The following is a 25664-nucleotide window of genomic DNA, read 5'->3' as shown; positions in this document are numbered from 1 at the left end:
TGCTAGGTTGTGTATCTGACTGTCTGGGTTATGTGAGTGACAGGGCAGTTGGATGACAGGTGGTGAATGCAAGGATTACACCTTGGTGGGAGGTGGCAGTGCCCCTGGACTCTGAATAGGGCTGTGCTCTGCCACCACAATGCTGGCTCCGCCCCCTGGGGAGCAACTGATGACTCAGCCCGACACCTGGCCCAGGAAGGGAGAAGCACTGTCAACAAGGTACTCCTGGCTGCCCGTGTCCACACAATGCTGGCTCCACCTCCTGTGGAGCGTCTGATGTGCCTGCCCCTCACACTGAAAGCAGAAGCTAGAGTACACCCAACAAAGTGCTCAGAGACTGAATGAAGTTATGCAGAGGCCCCCCTGGCCTGTGAGAACAAAGAAAATGCTGTATAAAAGTAAGAGCCCTGCTCCTTGTAAATCAGAATCCTGTTTCCCACAACGAACCTCTGCCCAACTAGAAGGAGAAGAAGAATCTGGAAGGACTGGCCTGCTGCTTGCCTTGCTGAGGAAGGAGAGGAAAAGACTTTGACAAGACTTTGTAGACTTGTGCTTTGAAACATTCTCCAAGGGCTTGATTGAGCTTGCCCCCTGAACTGAACCCCAGGACCAGTGGGTTCTCCTGTGCTTTGGCTCATCTGCTATCTGAGGCCGAGTATTTCCTCCCACCGGAGGTGAAGTCTGCCCCCTCTCGCCCCCTCCAAGGGCCGTGGTAGCCGGGAGCCAGCCTGCTCTCTTGCCCTTAAAAGCCTCGCTCTGATCAGAGTTGCTCTCTGCCCCCGGGCTAAGGCCGGCCGCTCCTCTACCCCCCCTGCTATTTGGAGTGCCTGAGTGCGTCTTCAGCCCCTCCCGCCGGAATCCCGGAGACACGAGCAGCCTGCAGCCTGGACGGCCACCCGTGTATACCATTGCACTTGGCCGCCCCGCTTTGCTCTATCACCCCAGGAGAGGCCGCGCCGCATTGTGAAGGGACCCCCCCTCGGTACCATCTGTACTGAGGGCTCCCGTGCTGTGCCCGCCTCCCGTAGATCCTCTACCTCGTGAAGAGACCCCCAAGCACTCTCCGGACCCGCCGCACCCTCGAGTGCGCCTTAAGACCCGGAAAACACAACCAACCACTTAGGACGCACAGGGCTGTCTTGGGCTCGGGGCCCGCAACGTTTTTCTTTCCCCGCTTGCCCTGTGCGTCTCTGCGAAGATCCAGGTACGTCCCCTCGTCTCGGCTGTGCGCTTCCTCTCTGATCACTGCCCGGAGCCCGGCTCAGCCCTGACGTGCCTCACAGCGCCTTTCCCAAAGCGCACGCGCATGTAATATTCACCTGAACGGAGCCTGCAGTGTGCGCCTCGGAATCCTTACGCCTCGCACTGCCAGCTCGAAACCCCTATCGGAGTGATTGGCCCCCGAGCGCCTTGGGTGCAGCATACACCCCTCCTGCCTCTGCCCCCTATGTGTGAGCATTGAGGCTGGGCGCTCCAGAGGCATAGAGCGCGCTGAGAGCAGTGCGCTAAGCGTGTGATTGCTTGCACGCCTCGCACCAGCCGCTTCCTTAGACTGTACCTGAACTGTAAGCGGGGCATCTCGCACCGCTGTGCGCCTCGCATTGCCCGAGTGAACTGTACGCTTCGTTCCTCCTTGCACCGCAGTACGCCGCGTATGCTTGCTCACGCGAGAGGCTTGAGCATTGGCAGGACCCGGTGTATGCAACTCACGCGGGATGCGTGAGCCTTGACAGAGTTTCCCGATTTCACCCGTCCTGAGCGCACGGAAGCGCTGCGAAGCATTCAGTAGACCTAAGACTGGCCTGGAGCACCTAACAAGTACAGAAGGAGCCCTGGTAAGAAGAGCATCACGTATTAGCCAGAGAGGCTAATAAGAAATAACTAAGAGGCTAAGAAGAACCAGTTTTGGAACTGTAAGAAAGAGAATTTGCCTATTTACAATCTTGTGGCTTACTTAAAAACATTATATTGGTCTTGTGATAAGTCTTACCTGCATATATATTTTTTTACATAAAGTGAACGTATTTTTATATATCTACAGCCTGGTGTCCATTTGTGAGGGGATTGGTGTGTTTACTGTGTGTGTTATTACAAATGCTTAACTGACAACGCCTGGAGAATAACCTTGGCTGCTCACGCCACGCACCTAGAGGGTGAGAAAGGGTAATTCTAAGGGGTCATCCTTCGCCCTGACTTAGAGGAGATGGTCCCTGCTTGTCACAAGTGAATACTTGCGCCAACCAGAGACCCCCAATTCTAACACTCGTTGACTGTCTTCTTGATGACATTTGCCGGGTAGGGAATCAGGGTGATGTTCCAGGAGATCATGCGGTATTGCCGTCCATTGTTAAAGAAGGGCCAGGGTCTCTGAATGCCGCCAGCTCACATGGAAAGTGGCATACTCAAAGGAGACATTCATGACGTGCCAGAGGTGGGCTTCAAGGATGGTGTATGCTGTGATTGAGATGTTGTGTGGGAAGGGTCCTGATGGAGAGCCGGAGTGGATGGGTACATGAGCCAGGTGGTGTCTTTGCTGCTGACGGGAGTCCAGGACCTGAGGGGTGGGGTATGTCCTGTGGATAATAGCGCTGTCTGCCTCTGTGTGGCGAGGCTGTCGTGTATGTCCATGAGCTTGGAGTATTAGAAAGTTGCAAGGGATCTTCTTGGCCTTGCAAGGGTGGGATGTATTTTGGATGGAGAGCTGAGGTTAGATAGTTCACTCACAATGCTGATCAGGTCATTCATGTTGTGTATATTGGTGCCTAGGCCATACCTGAAGGTTGTCCTCTTGTTCATGCTGATGATATGGTGATGTCTGTGTGTTGCGGATTTCAGGGCTGAAAGGTAACTGATGGTGGTTTGTTTGCAAGGTTTGCACAAGAGTCCGGCTAGACCTGTATGAGTCCAGTAGGTCTGCCTTGTCCCTGGTGGCTTAACTGTTGTTGTGCTTCACAGGAAAGTCCGCCAATGTGGCAAGAGTGTTCGATCAGTCGCTGATCCAGTTTGTGCAGTTGCAGGGTGTGGCGGTGTCGTTGGTTGGAGTGTCCTGTGTGAGGGTACCACACAGCTCATTTGTGGTGACTTAGGTCAAGCATCTTTGGTGGATCTGTAGCGGAGTGTGGTGCTGTGTGTTGCTTGTCGGGCATCTGGATGCAAATGTTGATGTACCAATGAAGGATGGTGGTGTTGTTGTCCTCCAGCCAGAAGTTGCTGTCCCCCTGCCACATGTAGTCTGTGTAGGTGAGGGCCTGCCTGCTGATGTAGTTGTTGATGGCTTTGCGGAATTGTGGATGTAGGCCTGGAGATATGTAGATGAGTGTTAGTCTGAGGCTTGTCAGGGGGTTGGTGTGAAATCTGAAGTGCAGGTGCTTGACAATGCTGAGTGTGTCCTTGGTGTTGTTTGTGACTCTGAGGGTGTACTTGTGAATGAATTGCAATTCATCCTCCTGGATTGTTGGTGCGGTCCCTGCGGGTGATCTTGTATCCGTCTGTGATGGCAATGTGGAAGTTGTGTGCTGAGGATACGTTCAACCAGGTTACTGTAATGAAGGCGATGTGTGGGGCTGTTGTGTTGATGAGGTAACAGAGTCCAATGGCGTGCTGGTGGATGGAGTGTGCAGTAGGAGGCACATGACCTTGTTATACAGACACGGTCTGTTAGGTGGGCCAGCGTGGTTTTGGCAGTAGGAGTTGCACACACAGCATGCAAAGCTGTCGTGTGTGAGCTTAGGGGTTGCCTGATAGCAGGTGGTTGATTGGCTGGTGTTGATTGTTTGGAGGGTGGCTGGAGCATGAGTCTGTTGTGTTACGTGGGTCATGCAAGGACCAGAGGGTCTTGCACTGTGCACATTGCAGGCGCTGACGGTCCTGCCTTTGGCACGGAGGTGGCGCAACAGTGGCACAGACAAGCTGCTGCATGCATTAAGAATGGGTGGTGGGAGGGAGGAGTATCTGGGAGGCATGGGTGTTGCAGAAACAGGGCACTCGGTGGGGCGGTGCCGCAGGGGAGGCAGTAGCAGGAATGAGTGAACACCTGACGGCGGAAGGGGTGAGACACCAGGCAAAAACTAGCACACAAAGACAAGGAGGTTTTAAAGGCACAATGTAATAGGTGTATGGAAAGGAAGGAGTGTCTGGTTACTCATGGGTCACTGAAAGAAAATGGTTGAACAATCACCAAAAATGACGGGCACAGGAACAGGCACCAAAAGGCCAAGCTGCGCACAGGACACACAGCGTCAGCAGGTGTTGCCTGCCCGTTGTGGGTATCAACCTGCACTAATACATACAAAACCATGTACTTCATGTACAATAGGGATCATTAGCCATGATAAACTGTATGCATGTTGCTACAGTACACATACTCCCATATGCAGAATCTTTGTCAATTATGCCATAGATGATGCTTGCAAAGTGGCAAGACATCTGCGTTGACAGTGATGAGGCTCATTGTACTGTGGTGAACACATTTTCTACACAAACGGATCAAGTATGTGTTGAGGCCCTGCTGCTTTAGCCAATGTCCATGGCCAATACCATTGCTCTGAAGAAAATAACAGTCATGCAATGAGTTTACCTGTACTGCTGGTGAAACAATCTGCACAGGACTGCCTGGGACTGTCAGGTCCTTGAATCCTCAGTAACGTGCTGTGCTCAAAGTGGTCCATTTCCCAATAGCCCCTTGATCTGAGTAGAAATTACAGACTCAAACGGGTGATCAGGCGAGGGAAGGAAAGGAAGGGAAAAGCAGGGAGGGAGATATGAAACAAAGGTAAACAAGCATAAGGATTCAACCAACACTTCTTGTCACAGAGTCACAGAATACCTCAGGACCTATACTGTAACAGTTACACCTGTAAAGGAAAACAACAGCCACTGTATCCTAGTTGGAATCACTGTAATGAAAGTGATACTAGATCTGAGTATCGAACAAGGACATTACTACACACTTACAAAGAAGGCTGTTCCATACGTTTACATGTATTTATGCTGCAGTTATCAACATATCCAAAAAAGTCTTAACTGCCACGTAACTGGGAAATTTGAGCTTACTCCTGGAGGAGCTCTACAAGCCCCTGCTGTGAAAACAGAGATGAACAATCCACATGGACTCATAGCACATGGAAAGGTGATGAAACACCATAACACACCAAAGATTATGTTGTACGAGTTTCTAAAGAACTGGCCAATATTATGATCCTATTCCAAGGATTGTGCAACTAGCACAGGATTCACAGAAGACACAGGTAGCAGAGTATTGCAGCTATATGAAGGGGGCATAACGCTCTGCAGGCTGCTTCAATGCAATTAGAGCCATGTGGTAATCCAGAAAATCACAGTGTATGAATAAGGCTCCAATATATAGAAATTCAAGTGCGCTGCAGTGCAACTCACACAAAGCCAACCATCTGTAGTCACCCCTGGTAATCAGTGAGGGTCAAGACAGTAAATTACACATCCTCCGCAAGAGCCTTGAGAATCTCATCCAACGAGGGAGGTAATTAGGTGAACACAAGGAAGCCCCGCAAGAGCCAGTCATTGCCTCATCCAACTGGGCTTTGAAATGCCAAACAGAACAAGCTGCTGGGCCGGAACTCAACAGAGAGTAATGAGGAGTGATGGCACAAAACCACCCCTACCGTGACCAGTATATGCAGAATGCCACAGGAGTATCCTGGGATTAACGGCACCCGACTGGTGCCACGTAAGCATTTACATTTGCAACAGCCCAACGTAGTGATGGCATCAGCGCAACATTCTTGGCATCATGTGAATAGAAAGTCAAAATCAACTTACGAGAAGGCTTGCAAAGCAATGTCCTCCACCGGCCCTGAGGAAGCGACGTGACAGTGACATGACATACTGGAACAAGGGACAATGCAGTCATACGAACAGACTCACAGGACAGTTGACAGAACATGTGGGACATACGCTGGCCCACAACTTCACAACATGGTTGTTGGAAATCCAAATGTACTGGCACACAAGATTAAGTGGATGAGCCAAACACATCCTGCTGCACACAGCGAGGCTGCAATTCCCCATAGAGCCTGTGGGTGTGACATCCCACACAATGTCAATCCTTGGTATCCGCAATGTGTCAGGGGCAAGGTTTACACACATTGATGCCTTCACCAGAGTCCAGACTCCACTACAGATGACTGTCAAGAAGGGTGACTGTCCTGTCATGGTAGTGGTGCAACATGTCATTTGATCCATGGTGATGAGACATGTATGGATGGTACTACAACATGCACAGAAACAGTTCCCACACATTCCCAAACCATACCAACCCCAAACAATCTGTTTGGATCTCTAACCCAAACTGACATTTACACATGTCTGTGCATGGAACGCTGATTCGGCCCACATTGCAATCATCATGAGGAATAGCAGGAGGACTAAGATGACACGAACAGACAACAGGCACAGCAACCTGGGAATGACAGACACACAATGGGTCATTGGTAAAAATCTTTGCCAAAGACATGGGCATGTACGAAACAGGAACAATGTAGGACACATGCAAATTTCAAGCTAAGACATTGTGCATTAATGTGTGGCATGACATCAGCACTTGCGTGATACATCAGAACACACATCTAAATTACTTTTCATACAGTCAGCTGCAACACATGCCACTCAATGCTACAAGCTTGTACACTCATTCCCAGTGACCCACAATTATGAGAAGAAGTTGCGTATGAGCTGACTCCGGATATCATACTCCTCCTCCTCCTCAACACTTGCATCGTGACCAAGCCCTTGATCCTCAACGGGTGGATGTTCCTGCTCCTCAGGATCCAGGATGAGTGGCACTGCCTTCTCAACTTGGCGTAAATAACAAGGACCCCCTGTTAGAGCAACAGAATATGTTTGACAGGGAAAAAGGACAATGTGAAAAAAGCATCAAATATAATATCACCAGGGAGAGAACGATAAGTATGAAGCACACAATAAATTAAAAAGTACAATATGTTTTGTTTATTAGGTATATATACTCAAGCTAAAAACATTAAAATACTAACACATAATAAAATAAAATGCGACATATAACCAATTCTAAACAATCAATGTAATACAAAAAATGACACCATTAATTCATAAAACAGTGGCGGATAATATTAGTCCTCTTCGACGCGCGTTTCGGCGTTTTCACAAGAACGCCTTCTTCAGGAGCCACACACACAATCAAGTATCTGGATAATCTGTATAGTTCCAACCGATAAATGGAACGTGCAAGGGAGATCTGTCCTCAGTAGGGATAGCTGAGAAGGCTCGAATTCTTATAATTTGAGCTCAACCGTCAGGTCAAAATACTAATGTTCTATTTGGTGGTACATCTGGTTTACTATTTGTAGGAACCGTCACTCATTTTCCAGTTACTAGTATGGTTAACAAGGCGGTTGTTGGTACCAATTCCCTTCGCATGTCTTGATGATTAAAATAGAATTTTCTTAAACCAGCTTCGGTGGGGTCAATAAAGTTCAGGCGGCAAAGGGGCCACAAACGGTGTATATGCTCCCTTGGCTCTGTCTCTGTTGCGGTAATGAAAAAGGCATCTGCATGAACATCAACCTGCGGGCGTCACGACCGATGTGTCTAATGGCGTCCCGCAGCCGTTGGAAAGGATAGTCAAAGAACTTTTTGACTATCCTTTCCAACGGCTGCGGGACGCCATTAGACACAAACAGTTCCCACACATTCCCAATTGCCGCCTGAACTTTATTGACCCCACCGAAGCTGGTTTAAGAAAATTCTATTTTAATCATCAAGACATGCGAAGGGAATTAGACATATCGACTTGAATACTAATGATTCCACAGAACGCTATTCATTGCGTAATTAAATATCAGGAGTAGCGAGCGCTAGACTTTAAAGCAGCCATTCCGGTTTGGTACCAACAACCGCCTTGTTAACCATACTAGTAACTGGAAAATGAGTGACGGTTCCTACAAATAGTAAACCAGATGTACCACCAAATAGAACATTAGTATTTTGACCTGACGGTTGAGCTCAAATTATAAGAATTCGAGCCTTCTCAGCTATCCCTACTGAGGACAGATCTCCCTTGCACGTTCCATTTATCGGTTGGAACTATACAGATTATCCAGATACTTGATTGTGTGTGTGGCTCCTGAAGAAGGCGTTCTTGTGAAAACGCCGAAACGCGCGTCGAAGAGGACTAATATTGTCCGCCACTCTTTTATGAATTAATGGTGTCATTTTTTGTATTACATTGATTGTTTAGAATTGGTTCTATGTCGCATTTTATTTTATTATGTGTTAGTATTTTAATGTTTTTAGCTTGAGTATATATACCAAATAAACAAAACATATTGTACTTTTTAATTTATTGTGTGCTTCATACTTATCGTTCTCTCCCTGGTGATATTATATTTGATGCTTTTTTTCACACTGCCTTCTCAACTGCCATGTTGTGCAGCATGCAGCACACGATGAAGATCTTACAAGCCTTGTCCGGTGCATATGGGAGGGATCCGCTGGTCTTATCGAGGCACCGGAATCTACTCTTCAGGAGGCCAAACGTCTGCTCAATCACTCGCCTGGTCTGCTGTGTGCATTATTGTACCGCTGATCTGCAGCTGTTCTTGGGTTGCGGAGAGGTGTCAGTAGCCATGGCATGTTGGGATATCCTGAGTCACCTACAAAGATACATCATGTAGATAAGGTGGTCTGGAGATGCCGTCAGATCTAAAGACACTGAAACACACAGGACAAACAGAGTTTACCCACCAACAAGACATGCCTGATCGTTGCACAGCTGCAGCATCATTTGTGGCACCCTGCTACGCCTCATGATGAAAGTATTGTGTGCCGATCCTGGAAAATGTGCACAAACGTGGGAAATCAGCATGTTAGCAAGACACACCACCAGGGCATTTATTGAATGATAATGTTTCCTGTTGCGGTAAGCCTGCTCCTGAGCCTGTGGTGGCACCAAAGCCACATGTGTCCCATCAATGGACCCAATGACATGTGGCATCTCTCCCAGGGCATAGAAATCACCCTTGACATCTCTTAACTCCTCAGGAGTTGGAAATTTGACGAATTAATCTACGTGCTCCATTATGGCTGCCAAAACATCATGCAGGACACGGATGAACATAGTCTGTGACATTCCACCGAAATCAGCTATGGTTAATTGAAACGTACCTGTCTCAAAAAAATGGAGGGCTGCGTCACCTTTATCTTGGGGGTCAGCGCAGTAGGATACCGGTGTTGCGGGGCCAGCTTGTTCGTCAAGTCCTGAATCAACTGTCGAGTGAATCTGTAACGTCGGATGCAGGCATGTTCCCTCATGGTAGCCAAGTCTGGGAATGGCCTTGGTAGAGGCGGTGCCCTGCAGGACATATTTGGCAATAATGGAGATTAACAGTCAGCCAACATCAATGGCAATGTACATAGCACATGAAAAACTGCTACTAGACATCAGGTCACTATGGAGGCTGGAGTGTGCAATACATCCAGGACACATATGCCAGCTTGCTGGCACTCCTACGAAAACCCAGATACACATGTTGATTGACAAATAAACATGACATGCCCTGAAATAAGCTGTTGGGCTGGTCTGAGTGAACAGCTCGAGATATCACTGGAGTGACACACATCACGATACCTGCAGTGGAAGGATGTCATCCCATCCAGACAGCTGACTGCAAGACACACACACAGGTCACATGGTATGCCAAATGTACATATCAAACACATTGCGATTAATGTGTGCATGTGACAACAAAACAACACAGCAATTGTCACAATGCTGACATGTATGCTTGGGGAAAAATTATGTCTGATGCCATCAGACCCAAAAGCAGTGGGAATGCTCCTCGACCTCTCCGCCGCCTTTGACACGGTGGACCATACCATCCTGCTTTCACGTGTCAAGGCGGCGGGAATTGAGGGCTCAGCCCTGGTCTGGCTATCCTCCTTCCTGAGGGACCGCACCCAGGCGGTTCAGCTAGGGGATTTCACGACTACCCCACTTCAAGTCACCTGCGGTGTCCCCCAGGGTTCCTCTCTCTCTCCCTTACTGTTAAATCTTTACATCTTTCCTCTAATCTTTGCACTTCAGCAGCTGGAGGTCACCGTATACAATTATGCGGATGACCCCCAGCTCATCTTTAACCTCTCCTCTTCTCCCCTCTCTATCTCAAATTTCCAGTCCACTATGATTTTCATCAGGGACTGGATGAACCACAACCATCTCAAGCTGAACCCGGACAAAACCGAGTTGGTTCTCACAGGTGGTTCTTCCAGTCCCTGGAACTCTCTCTTCTGGCCCTCCTCTCTTGGTCCTTCCCCCACTCCTTCCTCCACAGTTAAAACCCTGGGTGTCAAAATGAACAACCAACTCACTTTACACTCACAAATCAGCTCTGTGGTTTCTTCCTGTTTCCTCACTCTCCGAACCATTCGCACTGTTTCCCGTTTCTTTTCCCCCCAGGCACTTAAACTGATCATGTCCGCGCTGGTGATTTCGCGGCTGGATTATGCCAATGCCCTGTACAACGGCATCCCTGCATACAGCCTGCGGAAGCTCCAGATGGTCCAGAACCAAGCGGCTCGGTTGGTGTATGGTCTCCCACGTTTTCATCACTCTACACCCCTCCTCAAGGAGCTCCATTGGCTTCCTATCAAGGAACGCTCCCTTTTTAAAACCGGCTGTATGGTCTTTCAGGCCCGCCAGGGCACTGCCCCCGCCTTCATTTCCTCCCTGATCAACGAATATGTTCCGGTCAGAGAGCTTCGTTCTTCTTCTAAATCCCTCCTGCAAATCCCACGTTTCAAACGTAAAAAGTGAGGAGGAGTCAATTTCTCAACTTTGGCTCCCACCTTTTGGAACTCCCTCCCCGACCACCTACGATTTGCTACACACTATTCCTCCTTCCGCAAAGATATAAAAACGTTTTTGTTCAAACAGGCCTTTTCTTTGTAACTTGTTCCTCCTTTCTCTGCGCCAGGCTCTCTCCGCCCTCAGTTGCTGGACCTACCTCTATAGCGCCAAGAAACCGTAGGGTGAACGCTGCGCTTTACAAATGTTTTAAATTCAAATTCAAATTCAATGCACATGTGGCATGGTGTGCGTAGATGTGAAGCCATTCCCATCTCAACACAGAACCATGTTAGATGCACCAACAGCAGATGCAGTTTACACAACACAAACAGCAAGCTCAATGTTAAACATTTCCACACACTAGACATAGTCACATAGGGTCATGCTGAGCTTGAAATGTCAAATGACAAAGTGCCCTGGTCCCTGGCATCAGGAGACAGGTGCCAGTAGTGATGACTGTGCCATCCCAGTGTTGATGTGCATGACACAATCTGCATAATGATACACATGGGACAAGTGTCAAGGTGATGCGTGCCACATAGTGTCCCATCACACATGACATGTCTCAACAGGTCATCACACAACAGTTGTGCAACAAGATTAGATGCCCTGTGCTATATAACTGCCTGCCACACCTAGGGCCTGCACATGAAAGTATGCAATGACAAGAACATGATAGACATCCTTGTTTGAACCGTACCCCTACATCCCTGCCGTGTGTGCGCCTCATATCACTATTGTAATGGCTCCCATACATGAGCGTTTGAAACGCACCGTACCCCTGCATTCACAACAGCATGTGAAATGCACCGTACCCCTGCATTGGCATCAGCGTGTGAAACGCACCGTACCCCTGCATTGGCATCAGCGTGTGAAATGCATCGTGTGAAACGCACCATACCCCTGCATTCACAACAGCGTGTAAAACGCACGGTACCCCTGCATCAGCATGTGAAATGCACCGTATCCCTGAATTGGCATCAGCGTGTGAAACGCACTGGGTGAAACGCACCGTACCCCTGCATTCACAACAGCATGTGAAATGCACCCTAACCATGCATTGGCGTCAGCGTGTGAAACGCACCGTACCCCTGCTTTGGCATCAGCATGTGAAACACACCGTGTGAAAAGCACCAAAACCCTGCATTCACATCAGGGTGTGAAGCGCACCGTCCCCCTGCATTGGCATCAGCGTGTGAAACGCACCGTACCCCTGCATTGGCATCAGCGTGTGTAACGCACCGTGTGAAACGCACCCTACCCCTGCATTCACAGCAACGTACCCCTACATTCCGGGAGTGTGTGCGCATTGTCTCACTAATGTAATCATGCCATACGCGAGTGCACCGTACCCCTACGTTCCGGGCATGTGTGCGCATCGTCTCACGATTCTAATCGTGCCATACGCGAGCGCACCGTACCCCTATGTTCCAGGCATGTGTGTGCATTGTCTCACTATTGTAATCGTGCCATACGCGAGCACACCGTACCCCTACGTTCCGGGCTTGTGTGCGCATCGTCTCACTGTTGCAATGGTGCCATACGAGAGCGCGTGAAACGCACCGTACACGTGTGTATCTCAAAATCACTTAGGGGACACATATGGGACGAGTAGTAGGCCCTGAATGATTCCTGGGTGTCATGGATACTGAGATTTGAGTGTTTGCTACAGGTGCCCCGCAAAAGTCAGTTGGGCAAAAAAATACAATGTTGCAAAATGATTGTGGAGCTGAAGCTCAAATTTTGAACGATGTGAATGCATGTCAGACCTGGATGTATAAAGGGATTGGAGGAAACGTACGATGCAACCGAATCTGACCTATCACTCTGTACTCCTCGAACCGAAAGCCCCTTATCAGCACTGATTTAAGGCAGCAAGAACCCCTGAGAGTGCACTTGCCTGCTCAACATTGGAGTGGATCATATTGCTGCTGTCTCTGCATCCTCTGGCATTTCATGGCACAGACTATGGAGAGGGCCCCAGCTTTCACTGAGGAGACAAACCAGGCCATGCCGGATAGCCTCCTACCACAGTACAGCAAGCTGTATGGGAGACCAGGGGAGCAGGTGAGTGCTGAGTCCACTACCTTTGACTGTGCACCCGTTGTGTGAGTGTCACAACAGGTATTGTGTATTCGTGGGACAGACATGCAATGTGGTTTTGAGTGAGTCCCAGGGGGTGTACATGGTAGTGTCTCTCATGCAGAGCATGATGTAGTTCATGTGTGTTCACTCCTCACTTGCATTGTGCTTACTGTGATATTCACTGCATAGTGAATGACACATTCAGCCGTGCCAGACCTTGGTGTCTTTATTCCCAAATATCCTGTGGTGGAACAGTGTTCACCCCAGAGTGACAGGTGACTGTACTCACAGATGTTTATGACTTGAGGGGACCTGTGGTGGGATTGTCCAAATGATGTGTTTAACCTCATGGACATTGAAGTGTGTAAATGTGCCTTGTCATGTGTTGCAAAACTCCTGCATGGTGTATGCAGCAGCTCTAGCCATCTGATGTGAAAAGTAAGCAGTGCTGTGTGCCTGACTTGCAAAGCTAGCATGACACCTGTGACACCCCATTGTCAAGTGGCACATGTGCAAAGTGAGGGTTGTATCCGCTGTTGTCAGTGACAGGTGAGTGATCTGTGCCAGGGTGTGTCTGGTCTGCTGAGGGTTCTACTGTGGAGTGGGATATGTGACTGCTTGGCATGTGTAGTCCCACACCCTGCAGTTGCATGTGTTGCCCAGTGTGTGCCATGATCAGTGAGTGTGTTGCACCCGTCATGCCATCTGTTGCCTTTCAATGCCATTTAGTGCACTGTGGCTTGCCCACAGGCCAAATTCACATGGACAATGATGCAAGTTCTGTCAGCATCCTATGCCCTGTTCACATTATCAATGGTATGCAAGTGTGTGTCTCTGGGACATGGAGCAGGTGTAGTGATGTTGTTTCACTTTGTCTTCCTGACAGGTAACTGTCTATGAGAAGGGGGAAATCTGGATGGACATTGTCAGGGCCGTCAGGTCTGCGGGGGGCCATCGCCAGCGGCTGCGCAATGTGCAGAAGAGGTGGCAAGACATCCGGTGCTGGACCCGGCTTATCGCCCGGGTCCAGCTGAAGTTGGAACCTCCACGCCGGCATGGCGGCAGCCGTCACCTCACCCCCCACATGCTGCGGGAACTGGCGGTCATGTTTCCAGACCTCGATAGGCAGTTGCAGGAGAGACAGCAGCAAGGAGGGGGTAGGTACATGGCTGTCTGTTGTGTTGTGTGTCACCTGCTGTTTGAGGTGCTCTGAAGCCTGGCTACAATCCCACAGTTGGGTATCTGGTCAGACAGGTTATATGTGCAGTGTTTTTTTCGGTTCCCCATAGTCACCTGGTGCTCATTTTCATCCCTTCCCCTCCGTAACATGTGTCCCCTGGTCTGTGTGTAATAACATTTGCACATGTCCATCTAGGGTGCAAGAAAATAAGACAGCACATTGATTTCCGCATCATGTGGGAGGGTGGTATGTGACATGTGTTGGGACCTTGCCTGTGCCATGACCTGTGCACTGTGTTTGGGCTTCATATTTGTTTGCATTGATGATGAGTCTCAACATCGGAGTGTGAGGTTTCCACTGCACACCCTTGCAGACATGATGTACATCAGTGGGAGATATGCATAGTGCCATGACGGTTGCTCATGTTACAGTCAGCTCATTCCACACCCACGGATCAGTGTTCCCACTCCAGTCCCCTGAGACACCCTGGCCTCCTAATCATGTGTGTCATCCAACACTGCCCATTCTATGTGGGTTCAGCATGGGTGTGCCTCTGTGGCATCGGTCCCTGGCATAGTTTGTATTTTTTCTGTGTCTGCTACATGTGTCCACTGGACAGGGATACAAGATTTGGCTTGTGCATACTCACACTGGGCTGTGCCTGTGTGCCTATTCACAACAATCTGTTAATGGTTGTTTGTCGAAAACATGTATTGCCAGCCCCACAAGCTGAGCTTGGGTTAATTTTGGAATTGTTGCTGCACAGTTTTTGTTACCCTGATTCAGAGGTCTCACTTCTCGAGCTGTATCAATTACATTGACTGAGGGATGGGGGTGTTGTGCAGGAGAGGTCTACATGGGCCTGCCTGATTTATCCTTGCCAGGTCTGAACTGTGGGTGAGAATTGGCTGAACAATGATTCACCATGCACTGCCCCTGTGATGGTGGCCAGTGATTTCAGTTGGGGCTTGGCAGCCTATGTAATTTTGTTCCAGACATGATTCAGGCTCATACATTTTTGCCACATGTATGTTGTTCAGATGCAACGCTGTTTTGTCTTAGTGTGCATACGTCTGTGTTGACATTTTGCCTGGGGATAACGGTGTGTCCACAATGCAGCAATGATTTTGTTCATCATAATTGCTGGCCCAATAGCTTAAGCATTGTCCAGAGTTGGGACATGTATGCCACTCCACATGACAGCCAGTAGGTTTTATGTGCAAGCAACTGTGTCATCAGGGAATGGATGCCCATGTGAGGACTGACATATTTCAAGTTGTGTCACATAAATGATTGTACCTTGGCACTCACAACACTTGTTAAAAGTTGTTCATGTTTAGAATGTGTTAATCTGACGAATTGTGTAAAGGACACTTATGTGCCTACAAGATAGTTGTCTCACAAGGTAGTGCACACAAAACGACATTTCCACTTTTTTTAAAGAACCTGGCACCTTTTCAAAGAGGCCAGTGTTAGTGATTAATGGTGTGCCTTGGTCTCCATATACATGTCCCCACAGTGGTCTTGAGGTCTTTAAACTCCTTTGTTGTCAATTGTACCAACTATTGAATGTCACGACATCAAGTCCTCCGTTGGACCATGTATATGGCAAATCTGCAACACCATTTGTTTCTAACAGTGTTTTATCTTAAAGGGTGACAGCTGTTTCAATGAATGTGTAAATGTTGTTTGTGTTTATTTCTTTGTGAGACTTCTTTCATGCAGGCAAATAAGTGTTCTCTACACAAGATGGCGAATTAACACATCCAATACATGTTGATTGTGTCAAGTATGGTGAGTCCCAAGATGCAGACCTTTAGTTACATATATTTTTTGCCAAATGTACTTACAGGGCTCGGAGTGTGGTGTCACCTTAGGGAGTGAGGTGGGTTAGTTTACCCTGAGGGGCACCACTGCTGTTTATTTCTTGGTGAACTTGAGGTGGCATCACTTCATTGTATTGATCTGCTCTCCTGTAAACAAACACTAGCTTCTCTGTGTAATTCTCATTCAAGTTGTGGCCTGGTGTGTTCTTTGGATCATTGTGTCCAAGTAGCATTGTGTCTATACCAACTGGGCAGTACAAGGCTCAAATATGTGACGAGTTATCTGGCTGTTACTCATGATGCATGCCATGATTTCCAGTGTGACCTACTGATTTTGTGCTCATGTGTCAGATGTGTACAGGTGACTTATGCATTTCTGTTTCTTCTCCTTGCCCACAGCATCATCAACAGAGACAGGAGGAGACAGCTGCATGGACCTGGAGGAGGGACCCAACCACAGTGCCTCCAGCGCTGAGGAGTCGGAGGGAACCAATGGCACGGAGGGTGAGGGGAGTAAGACTGCGGACCTGTTAGAAGGCGACACATCCTACCACGCAGACTGATCCGCTTCTGACTCCCAGTAGGAGGGGGAATACGCCACAATACCTGGCAGCATCACTGTGTCTGTCCCCGCCTCCTCCACCCTCCCAGTTGCTCCGGTGCCTTCTGTCAGTGCAGCTCCCCATGTCTCCTTTGGCCCCGGCACCACAGCCCCTGCCCCTATATCCCCGGCTGCCCTCAATGTGGAGTCTGTGGACGTACTCCGCCAGATTCAGGTTGGTCAGACATCAATGCTGAATGTCCTCCATGGACACACTCAAATCCTAACACAGTTGTTGTCATTCATGGAGGGCATTTCATCTACGATGTCTGACCAACGTTGGTTAATGCAGTCCATGGACTCCTCACTGATGGCAGCAGTTTCCCTACTGCAGAGGTCCTCCCCCCCTCCTTCGGACCCATCCTCACTCCTCACTCCCCACTCCCAAACCTGTCCGACGCACATGCAGGAAGACACCATCACACAACACAACAGACCCAGACACACCCCCACAAAAGCCGAAGCGCACACCTCCTGGTATGCAAACGCAGGGGGCTGTAGGCACACCCAAGGGGACTGGGCATAAACCACATACACGCAGCCATAGTCACAGTGTGCAACCCTCACAGCTCTCTACCTCCACTCCAATTGTGTCCTCGGGTGTAGAGGTTGGGCTCGCCGAACTGACTGCAGTGTGCAGCTCTGAGTATGAGTCCACCTTCGGCGCTGCACACTGCACTGAGGAGGATGTGTCCGCCCCTGCACCCACCCCACCTACCCTTACCACTCCTGACCCTGCGGTGCCTGGTCCTGCCCCCATGATGGCCCCTAAGGGTCCACATCCCATTAACAGATCCATGTGCAGGCAAGTTGGGGTAGACGGCCTAGCCAACGTCCCCCTAGTAGGACTATTGCCTGACCTGGCCATTGGCCTTATTCGAGCAGAGACTCATTTTTGCACTTATTTTTTGTTCATGCTGAATAAAGCCTTTTAATTTACGTTCAACACTATTGCATTTCAGGTACTTGATGTTGGTGATGAGGGCCCTGGAGTTGGTGTCATGGTAATGTTTTGGGGTTCAGAAAGATGTTTTTGGTTGATGGTCATGAGGTGGACCATGGTATCTGTGTGCCATCAAAATGTCTCTGCAATTAATCATTGGTTGTGAGGGTTAAGTTTGGCTAGAGTCATTGTCCCAAGGAGTGTTCCCTCCTCTGTGAAACCGGAGATCTTCACTGCAGACAGTGCACAATTGTTGTGCTGACATGTGTGCACATTTCCTTTTTTGGTGACGGTTCCCTTCAACAATGGCCATGCCAGCTCACAGATGTCTCATGCTCATTCATCTGTGCCATGCTTAAAACTCACTGTGCTTGTGTTTTGAGTATGTACAAATGCCTTCATGGACACATTCACCCTTTTTACCACTATGCATGTGTGTTATCACAGCCTACCCCTATGTTGGGAATTGTTATGCAGGGTATTTGGGCACATGACTCACACCTTTGTACATTGTATCTAAGGGATTTCAACCCTATTCCTTCCATGAGAGACTACATCTTGGTGGTATGACCACCACCTGGACATTCATATCAGCCCTAGGATGTACGTGACAGTGTGTGTTCCCTTTCGCTCTCTTTGTTTGGTGGGCTGGTGCATGACTATACACTATTGTGTCATGATGGTAGGGTGTGTCTTTCGCCTGCAGACTCCATGACTCCATGGGTGGGTATGCATGTGGAATTTGAATTCACACCCACATGTGGTGTGTCACAAAGTGTGTGACAGTAATCTATCCTCCAGATAGTCGGGCACTGCTGTAAGTGATGTATTACTCTGGCACTATCATTATAGTCACAAGTTAGGGGTGTGCACAAACCCCCATTTAGTTGTGGCATTCTGATGATGATGTACCCCCCCATACTGTTGGGCACTGCTGGGAGTCCTGTGCACCCACCCTCATACTGTTGGGCACTGCTGGGAGTCATATCCACACACCCCTCATATGTCTGGGCACTGCTGGGAGTCATATCCACCCACCCCTCATATGTCTGGGCACTGCTGGAAGTCTTATCCACCCACCCCTCATATGTCTGGTCACTGCTGGGAGTCATATCCACCCACCCCCATACTGTTGGGCACTGCTGGAAGTCCTGTGCACCCACCCCCATACTGTTGGGCACTGCTGAGAGTCATATCCACCCACCCCTCATATGTCTGGGCACTGCTGGGAGTCATATCTACCCACCCCTCATATGTCTGGGCACTGCTGGGAGTCCTGTGCACCCACCCCACACTGTTGGCCACTGCTGGGAGTCCTGTGCACCCACCCCCATACTGTTGTGCACTGCTGGAAGTCCTGTGCACCCACCCCCATACTGTTGGGCACTACTGGGAGTCATGTGCACCCACCACTCATATGTCTGGGCACTGCTGGGAGTCATATCCACCAACACCCATGCTGTTGGTAACTGCTGGGAGACATGTGCACCCAGCCCTCATATGTCTGGGCACTGCTGGGAGTCATATCCACCCACCCCCATACTGTTGGGCACTGCTGGGAGTCCTGTGCACCCACCCCCATACCGTTGGACACTGCTGGGAGTCATACCCATTTATTTATTTAATTTATTTTATTTATTTTATTTTAAGAATTTATAGAGTGCGACTGTCACCGTTGCAGGCATCCTGGCGCTAACAAAATCCAGACCGTGATCGACAACTGAGGCAGCGAAGTATGCCTGGGGAGCGAAGGCTAGCCTGGGACAAGCCAAGTTTTTACCTTTTTCCTAAACTTCATAAGTTCATTAGTGGCCCTAATCTCAATGGGGAGAGTGTTCCAGAGTCTGGATGCAGTCACCTGAAAGGATCTGCCACCAGCTCTGACCTTCTTAAATCTGGGAACAACTACCAGTTTAGCCTCCGATGAGCGAAGGTGTCTGGAGGGAGTGTACCAGACAAACTTGGACCTGAGGGGGACTGGGCCGCATCCGTGAAGAGCCCTGAACACAATGCAAAGGGCTTTAAATTGAATCCTCTGTCTAAGAGGAAGCCAATGTAGTTTTGCAAGGGCAGATGGACCATGAGATCTCCTAGGCAGCCCCAACGCCAATTTAGCCGCCGCAGATTGAACCCTTTGGAGTCTGTCCAGTAAATACTCAGGGGACCCGAGCAGGAGGGCATTACAATAGTCCAACCTGCTCAGGATGGTACATCTAACCACCTGGACGCGGGCATGAGATGGTAGCAGGGGCAGAACCTTCCTGAGTGAGCGAAGGATGGAAAAACAACAGGCCGATATTTTCTGAACATGGGTGTCCATACTGAGCCCATGGTTCAGCATGACTCCCAGGTTACGGACAGAGTCCGAAGGCCGGACGGTAGAGCCGGATTCCGGGCGCCAAAAATTGTTGGGAAACAGGCGAGGGATCCTTGTTCCAGCGCTAAAAAGCACTTCAGTTTTCCCGGCATTAAACTGAAGCGAGTTTGCCTTTAACCAGCTGGCCGTATTCCTGAGGCAGTTGTGTAAAACCTCCACAGATATGGACTCCTCTCCTTCCAAGGAAAGGATCATCTGCGTGTCATCGGCATAATTAATAATTCGAATGCCAAAACCTTTAATGAGCGAGATTAGTGGCCTAAGGTAAATATTAAAAAGGATAGGGCTGATGGCAGAGCCCTGGGGCACACCATGCAGGACCAGGGAGAAGGGGGATTGAAAAGGAGGCATAGAAACTGCCTGCTGCCTGCCCTGCAAAAAAGAATGGAACCAACTCAGAGCCGAGTCTCTCACCCCTGTCTCAAACAACCGCCTTAACAAGATCTTATGATTAACCGTGTCAAAGGCGGCAGACATATCAATCAGAATCAAAAAAGAAGCCTGATTTCTGTCTTCACGCCTCTGAAGTTCATCCATGGCGGTGATGAGGGCTGTTTCGGTCCCATGGGCCGTCCGGAACCAAATTGGCCCTCGTCAAGTAGGAGGAGTTGTTCTAAGTGGGTGGAAAGAGTGTTACTAACCACTCGCTCAACTATCTTGGCGGGAAAAGGCAACAGTGAAATGGGTTGGTAGTTTTTTGAACACTCTGGGTCCAGAGAGGGTTTTTTCAACAGGGGAGAGACGAGCGCATGCTTCCAGTGGGCAGGAATGGTGCCGGTTATCAGAGATTGATTGCAGATGAGATGGAGGGAGGGAAAAAGCTCGACAGCAAACTCCTTCCAAATTTTAGGAGGGAGCGGGTCCAGAGGAGAGCCGGAAACAATCTCTCTCGCTATATTAGAAATTTTTTCAAAGGTGAGTGGCTGGAAACTGAGCAAGGGGCTTTCCAGAGTCAAAACCGGGTTGGGTACCTGGTTAGCCAGTGGAGCGGGTCTAGATTCCAGGGAGGAGTCACTGTCAAGGGAGATGTCCAAATCTTGAAGAATCAGATCGATTTTTTCTTTAAAGAATACGGCAAGATTGTCACAAAGATCTTGAAACGGGACAATCTCGTTCTTGCACGAGTCTGGATTGGTAACGCTGTTTAATATGTTAAAAATACTCCTGGCATTATTGTTGAAATTACAAATCAGAGAGGAGTAATAGTCAGCTTTTGCTCTCACGATGGGGCTTTTATAAGCAAGAATTTTAGTTTTCCATATTTCTTTAAAGGATTCATTGTAGTCGCGTCTCCATTTCCGCTCTGCTTGTTTGCAGTCCAGTTTAGCAGTTTTAAGAGCGTCGTTGAACCAGGGGGCAGAGACTCTGCCTCGAAGGATACGATTCTTTAGAGGAGCCCGTGAGTCAACGACCGATGAAATGCTGGTGTTAAAAGCATTATAGTTTTCGTCCACACCCTTGTTTACAACAAAAAGCGAGTCCAAATGGAACAGTTTCCCAGAAGAATGCAATCGAGAGAGCGTTTTCCAGTCTCTACATTTGATTTCTCTAGATGGAACTTGTAGCTTATATGAGGCCAGTTTCTTATATAGGAAGAATTTAATTTAGGAGTGGTCTGTCCAATCCATTGGCAGGGTGTCTCCCATGACCACCAAGTCTGGTCCCGCAAAGACCAAATCCAAAAGGTGGCCTGCTTTGTGGGTGGCTGTAAAAACCAGTTGGGAGAGACCACAACTGACACAGGTTTGAAGGTGGTTTCCAAGAGCTGAGTCGAGTGGACCATTACGCCAAAGATTAAAATCCCCAATAATAAGTAACTTTTGATGGGATAAGGCAATATTGGTGAGGGTGGTAGTTACCGCTTGTTGCTGTGCCAAGTTGAATGCACCTGGAGGGCGATAGCAGACTAGGCAGGTAACAATTGACCCAGGGCGAGTCAAAATAGAGAGCCCCAGCATCTCGATACCCGGGGTAGGGTCTAAATTAAAGACCTTAATGTTACAAGAAGATCTGAAAATCACTCCCACACCCCCGCTCTTGCCAGTGGGCCTAGGAGAGTGGAGAAATTTGAACCCGTCAGGGCAAGCAAAGCCAGGATCAACCCAGCAATCTGGTCGGGTCCATGTTTCTGTCATGAACAGAATATCTAGTTAATGAGATTCCACTAAAAGCTGGATCTCCGTGCAATGTTTAGGCAAGGATCTAACGTTTAATAGACCACAATTCAAAAGGTCGTCACATATTATATCAGCTCGGGGATAGGACGTAGGAGCAAATGAAATAGTACCTTTGTCTGCGTGTAGCTGACCCAGTTGAATAAGCTGCTCTCTAGAGTAGGGTGGCCCGGCAGGTGAAGGCTCCTGGAATGAGGGATCAAATCCAGCAGCATGGGTGGCCCATGGCGCTACCTCGGCGCGGACGAGCGCAGACGAGCTTGCCTTAAGCGCGCCTTCGGCGCGCCCGCTGCGCTCGTCCGCTGCGCCTCCGGAAGAGACACATGTTATATTGGGTGTGAGTATTAAAAAGGGGGCGTGGCCTATTTGTTGGTGGGCGTGGCCTCAGCGTGCCGAGGGTGGCGGCAGCCTAGCCAGGTGACCACGGCAGCGTTAGAGTCTGCAGCGCGGTGGAGCCAGAAGTAAAGTGCAAGTGAGTGATCTAAAAACACAGAATACACAGTACAATTTTAAAATAAAAGCAGCAAGATGGAAACTCCCGGCTTCCGCCTCAGGAGGTATGGATTCTAGGGACCCACCCACCCCCATACTGTTGGGCACTGCTGGGAGTCATATTCACCCACACCCATATTGTTGGGCACTACTAGGAGTCCTGTGCTCCCACCCCCATACTGTTGGGCACTGCTGGGAGTCCTGTGCACCCACCCCAATACTTTTGGGCACTGCTGGGAGTCATATCCACCCACCCCCATACTGTTGTGCACTGCTGGGAGTCATTTGCACCCACCACTCATATGTCTGGGCACTGTCAGGAGTCATATCCACCCACCCCTCATATGTGTGGGCACTGCTGGGAGTCATATCCACCCACCCCATACTGTTGAGCACTGCTGGGAGTCCTGTGCACCCATCCCCATACTGTTGGGCACTGCTGGGAGTCATGTGCACCCACCACTCATTTGTCTGGGCACTGCTGGGAGTCATATCCACCCACCCCTCATATGTCTGGGCACTGCTGGGAGTCATATCCACCCACCCCTCATATGTCTGGGCACTGCTGGGAGTCATATCCACCCACCCCCATACTGTTGGGCACTGCTGGGAGTCATGTGCACCCACCCCTCATATGTCTGGGCACTGCTGGGAGTCATATCCACCCACCCCCATACTGTTGGGCACTGCTTGGAGTTCTGTGCATCCACCCCCATACTGTTGGGCACTGCTGGAAGTCATGTGCACCCACCACTCATATGTCTGGGCACTGCTGGGAGCCATATCCACCCACCCCTCATATGTCTGGGCACTGCTGGGAGTCATATCCACCCACCCCCATACTGTTGGGCACTGCTGGGAGTCCTGTGCACCCACCCCCATACTGTTGTGCACTGCTGGGAGTCCTTTGCACCCACCACCATACTGTTGGGCACTGCTGGGAGTCCTGTGCACCCACCCCCATACTGTTGTGCACTGCTGGAAGTCATGTGCACCCACCACTCATATGTCTGGGCACTGCTGGGAGTCATATCCACCAACACCCATGCTGTTGGTAACTGCTGGGAGTCATGTGCACCCAGCCCTCATTTGTCTGGGCACTGCTGGGAGTCATATCCACCCACCCCCATACTGTTGGGCACTGCTGGGAGTCCTGTGCACCCACCCCCATACCGTTGGACACTGCTGGGAGTCATACCCATTTATTTATTTAATTTATTTTATTTATTTTAAGAATTTATAGAGTGCGACTGTCACCGTTGCAGGCATCCTGGCGCTAACAAAATCCAGACCGTGATAGACAACTGAGGCAGCGAAGTATGCCTGGGGAGCGAAGACTAGCCTGGGACAAGCCAAGTTTTTACCTTTTTCCTAAACTTCATAAGTTCATTAGTGGCCCTAATCTCAATGGGGAGAGTGTTCCAGAGTCTGGATGCAGTCACCTGAAAGGATCTGCCACCAGCTCTGACCTTCTTAAATCTGGGAACAACTACCAGTTTAGCCTCCGATGAGCGAAGGTGTCTGGAGGGAGTGTACCAGACAAACTTGGACCTGAGGGGGACTGGGCCGCATCCGTGAAGAGCCCTGAACACAATGCAAAGGGCTTTAAATTGAATCCTCTGTCTAAGAGGAAGCCAATGTAGTTTTGCAAGGGCAGATGGACCATGAGATCTCCTAGGCAGCCCCAACGCCAATTTAGCCGCCGCAGATTGAACCCTTTGGAGTCTGTCCAGTAAATACTCAGGGGACCCGAGCAGGAGGGCATTACAATAGTCCAACCTGCTCAGGATGGTACATCTAACCACCTGGACGCGGGCATGAGATGGTAGCAGGGGCAGAACCTTCCTGAGTGAGCGAAGGATGGAAAAACAACAGGCCGATGTTTTCTGAACATGGGTGTCCATACTGAGCCCATGGTTCAGCATGACTCCCAGGTTACGGACAGAGTCCGAAGGCCGGACGGTAGAGCCGGATTCCGGGGGCCAAAAATTGTTGGGAAACAGGCGAGGGATCCTTGTTCCAGCGCTAAAAAGCACTTCAGTTTTCCCGGCATTAAACTGAAGCGAGTTTGCCTTTAACCAGCTGGCCGTATTCCTGAGGCAGTTGTGTAAAACCTCCACAGAGATGGACTCCTCTCCTTCCAAGGAAAGGATCATCTGCGTGTCATCGGCATAATTAATAATTTGAATGCCAAAACCTTTAATGAGCGAGATTAGTGGCCTAAGGTAAATATTAAAAAGGATAGGGCTGATGGCAGAGCCCTGGGGCACACCATGCAGGACCGGGGAGAAGGGGGATTGAAAAGGAGGCATAGAAACTGCCTGCTGCCTGCCCTGCAAAAAAGAATGGAACCAACTCAGAGCCGAGTCTCTCACCCCTGTCTCAAACAACCGCCTTAACAAGATCTTATGATTAACCGTGTCAAAGGCGGCAGACATATCAATCAGAATCAAAAAAGAAGCCTGATTTCTGTCTGCACGCCTCTGAAGTTCATCCATGGCGGTGATGAGGGCTGTTTCGGTCCCATGGGCCGGCCGGAACCAAATTGGTCCTCGTCAAGTAGGAGGAGTTGTTCTAAGTGGGTGGAAAGAGTGTTACTAACCACTCGCTCAACTATCTTGGCGGGAAAAGGCAACAGTGAAATGGGTCGGTAGTTTTTTGAACACTCTGGGTCCAGAGAGGGTTTTTTCAACAGGGGAGAGACGAGCGCACGCTTCAAGTGGGCAGTTATGGTGCCGGTTATCAGAGATTGATTGCAGATGAGATGGAGGGAGGGAAAAAGCTCGACAGCAAACTCCTTCCAAATTTTAGGAGGGAGCGAGTCCAGAGGAGAGCCGGAAACAATCTCTCTCGCTATATTAGAAAATTTTTCAAAGGTGAGTGGCTGGAAACTGAGCAAGGGGCTTTCCAGAGTCAAAACCGGGTTGGGTACCTGGTTAGCCAGTGGAGCGGGTCTAGATTCCAGGGAGGAGTCACTGTCAAGGGAGATGTCCAAATCTTGAAGAATCAGATCGATTTTTTCTTTAAAGAATACGGCAAGATTGTCACAAAGATCTTGAAACGGGACAATCTCGTTCTTGCACGCGTCTGGATTGGTAACGTTGTTTAATATGTTAAAAATACTCCTG

The 25664-nt window shown here is 49.3% G+C and overlaps 1 long non-coding RNA gene across 1 annotated transcript in view; it reads left to right on the top strand.

Annotated features, from left to right (window-relative positions):
• LOC147703726 (uncharacterized) overlaps positions 1-14008 on the top strand; it is a 35702-nt gene extending 21694 nt beyond the window's left edge. Inside the window, exon 3 of the long non-coding RNA XR_015297313.1 lies at positions 13830-14008. This is a non-coding gene — a long non-coding RNA (uncharacterized LOC147703726). The remainder of the gene's footprint in view (positions 1-13829) is intronic.
• The last annotated feature ends 11656 nt before the right edge of the window (positions 14009-25664 follow it).

Source organism: Lissotriton vulgaris, chromosome 7, assembly GCF_964263255.1.
Source record: "Lissotriton vulgaris chromosome 7, aLisVul1.2, whole genome shotgun sequence".
Lineage (NCBI taxonomy): Eukaryota > Metazoa > Chordata > Amphibia > Caudata > Salamandridae > Lissotriton > Lissotriton vulgaris.
Note: the sequence above shows the minus strand (reverse complement) of the source record. Positions and strands in the feature narration are given on the sequence as shown.